General features: G+C 46.1%; 1 pseudogene; it reads right to left on the bottom strand.

The window, feature by feature from the left end:
• On the bottom strand, nucleotides 1,335-2,554 carry Gm9114 (predicted gene 9114; annotated as a pseudogene).

The raw sequence follows: 3,752 nt of genomic DNA, 5'->3' as shown, positions 1-3,752 counted from the left end.
ATCAGTCATTCCCACCACTATAGGTGAACAGAGTAGGAATAGCATATATTCACTGGCATAGGAGTGGAGAGCAGCAGATAGGCTTAACACAGTAGCTTCTGGGACAGTGCCAGTGAAGGCCAAAGTCCAGGGCTTTGGATGGATCTTCATTGTGATTTCAGGTACAGAGAAAAGGAATATCTTCTGTTGGTCTGGGTGAGTCCAATGGGATTAGAGGCAAAGAGGGGACACAAGGCCACCTGCGGCTTTTGATGTCTATAGCTAAACAGAAGAAAATATTGTCTGCTGATATGGAAAGATCAGTTGCATCATTTTTTATAAGGAATGTTAAGAAGTAGGTTTGGAGCTTTGTTGAATCTGAGATGTCCTAGAGAAGTGTGTGTGAAGGCCTTGAGTGTATGTCTGGACACAAGTCTAGAGAAATTCAGGACCGACATTTCAAATGAAGATCAACTGTGTATTTTGGTGATGTATAGGAGGATGGAAGTAGAAGTTGGTTATTCTTGGGGAAGGAAACATTCAGAGAATTGTGGCAGTGGTGCTAAGTGTAAGGAAGGGAGTGGTCCACTTAATAACACTGGTCTTATCTCTCAGAATGAGATGGCTGTCACAATGACAGATGAAGTTTTATCAAGTATATGGGTTAGAACGATGTTTGGTAAGGGACCAGGGCTGCCAAGAGACACACATTGGGTTGGTTATGAATCAGAACCGTCATAAAGGTTGGTGGCAATGATGAAGGTGACTAACTGGGGGGCATTTAACTAACTGTGAGGAAGGTGACTAAATGTGAGGAATGTGACTAAACGTGAGGCAAGTGACAGGGACTGTGATGAAGATAACAGTGAGGTTGATGACAGTGAGTCTGAGGCAGGTGGCTAACTGTGAGGCAGGTGACTGTGAGGCAGGTGACAGGGACTGTGAGGTAGGTGACTGTGAGACAAGTGAAAGGGAGGTAAGTGACAGGGACTGCGAAGCAGGTGACTGTGAGGCAGGACCCCATACCTGTGAATATTCCCCATACTGTTGTGGTGACCCTGGGTGGATTGTGGAGACCTGCATTTGAGCTGGGAGAAAAGCTCATGTGTAAATAAGAGAATTACTGATTTCTTCAGAACTAAGGAATCTGGGCTTTTTGTTAATGCAATTTTAAAAGGAGTTGTTTCTTGTATATCTTGGCTATCTTCTGAATAAATAAGACAGAGGCCATTCTATTTATTTAATCAAGCATTACAGCAGAAAAGTGGGCAGCCATTGATCTGTTCTATTTCTTTAACCTTAACTGCCTACCTTCAAATAACATTCCCCAAGATACTTACGTTTTTTTGGGAGGGGGGTGCAGCAAACTTTATTGATAGTATTCAAGAGAGTAGGGAGGGCTCCCTAGGCCCCTCCTGTTATGGGGTTCTTGGGTGAAAATTGTGAGGGAGGTGCTAAGTGTTGGGGGCCAATTTGGGATAGGGACTGCTCAGCAACCAAGGGCCTCTCTCTTACTCTCATTGTCCTTGCTGGGGTAGGTGGTCCAGGTTTTCTACACCTTGGAGGCCATATAGGCCATGTGGTCCACTACCCTGTTGCTGTAGCCGTATTCATTGTCATACCAGGAAATTAGCTTGAAAAAGTTGTCATTGAGAACAATGCCATCCCTGGCATTGAAGATGGAAGAGTGGGAGTTGCTGTTGAAGTCACAGGAGACAACCTGGTCCCCAGTGTAGCCCAAGATGCCCTTCAGTGGGCCCTCAGATACCTGCTTCACCACCTTCTTGATGTCATCTTACTTGGCAGGTCTCTTCAGTCAGCACATCAGATACACGATGGACAAATTGTGGGTAGGAACACGGAAGGCCATGCCAGTGAGCTTCCCGTTCAGCTCAGGGATGAACTTGCCCACTGCCTTGGCAGCACCAGTGGATGCAGAGATGATGTTCTGGACAGCCCCATGGCCATCACGCCACATCTTTCCAGAGGGGCAATCCACAGAGTTCTGAGTGGCAGTGATGTAATGGACTGTGGTCATGAGCTCGTCCATGATGCCGAAGTTGTCATGGATGACCTTGGCCAGAGAGGCTAAGCAGTCAGTGGTGCAGTATGCATTGCTGACAACATTGAGTGAGTTGTAATATTACTCATGGTTCACTCCCATCACAAACATGGGGCATCAGCAGAAGGGGCGTAGATGATGACACTTTTGGCTCCACCCTTCAAGTGGGCTCTGGCATTCTCCATGATGGTGACATCTAGTAGACTCCACGACATACTGGGCACCGACCTCACCCTATTCGATGTTAGTGGGGTCTCGCTCCTGGAAGATGGGGATGGGCTTCCCAGTGATGACAAGATTCACATTCACGGCCTTGACTATTCCATTGAATTTGCCATGGGTGGAGTCACACAGGAACATGTAGACCATGTAGTTGAGGTCAATGAAGGGGTCGTTGATGGCAACAACCTCCACTTTACAATGTGGAGAGCAAATGGCAGCCCTGGTGACCAGGCACCCAATATGGCCAAATCCGTACACACCGACCTTCACCATTTTGTCTACTGGACAAGGCTGGCACTACACAAAAGAAGATACAGCTGTCTCTGGAATAGTGAGGAGCAGAGAGCCGATACTTACATGTTATTATTGATCTGGCTGTCTCTGCTCCAGGTGTTTTCCCATGGTGTCTCCTTAATACTCTTTCCTGGTACCTGAATTCTCTTTTTCTTTTTCCTCCTCTCCCATGGCTGATGGAAGTGCATCCTTGTTTCCCGCTTATACCCAGCCTTTTGTATATCAGTTTTTATTAACAAATCAGAGAATAAATTGTTCAATAACAAACCTGGTCTCAAATAATTAGTTGAAGACTGTTCAGATAGCTCAGTGATTAAAGGTGCACTGATTGAAGGTGAACACCTGAGTTGAAATTTCAGAACCCACCTGGTAGAAGAAAAGAAGTAAGTTCTCTAAATTGTAATTTAACCTTCCACACACACACACACACACACACACACACAGCTTGATACCTCTGTCTATACACAGTCACACACAAACAAGCACACAAACACATGAACACACACCTACAAATGTCTGTGAAAACTGGCATCAGTAAGCATTAATAAGCTCCTAATGGAAAAATATGAAGCAATTTGACAAACAAACTAAATAACACATGAGATTGTACTATAATGGTGAAATAACCTATAAACCCATGCACATGTGAATTGCTGCATGGCAGGTAAATGAACATTACTGAACCTGACGGGACCTGCGGGACCCAGAGGTCTCTCCACTCTGCAGAAACCCTACAAACCAGGACCTCAGAATCATGGGTAAGTGGAACAGAACATCAGCACCAAAGAATCCCAGAGGGTCTTGTGCCAGCAGGAAGAGGGACAAAGGAACCCTGAACTACCAGAGGCTGGGATTCATTCTGGTTGGCGCCAGCCCGGCCATCTTCTTTTTGAACCCAGTGGAGGGAGCCAAGGACCCAGAGGACTCTCCACACCACAGGATCCATATCACACCCAAAATCCAGGCATCACGGGACTCAGGAAGTAGATTGGAGCTCCAGACTTCTGGACACCTGCCCTGCATAAGGAGAGCTTGAATGCAGAGAGTGCTCTGACCACTGTGACTCAGGTGAGAGTTGGACTCCCAGGACAGCTGACAGAGGCTAACAGAATCAAAGGAGGAACAAGCTTCAGCCAGAGACAGCTATATCTTCTAACACCAGAGATTACAATATTGCTAAAGGCAAGCATAAGAA

This window comes from Mus musculus, chromosome 7 (genome assembly GCF_000001635.26).
Source record: "Mus musculus strain C57BL/6J chromosome 7, GRCm38.p6 C57BL/6J".
Taxonomy (NCBI): Eukaryota; Metazoa; Chordata; class Mammalia; order Rodentia; family Muridae; genus Mus; species Mus musculus.
This window is presented reverse-complemented; position numbering and strand designations above follow the sequence as displayed.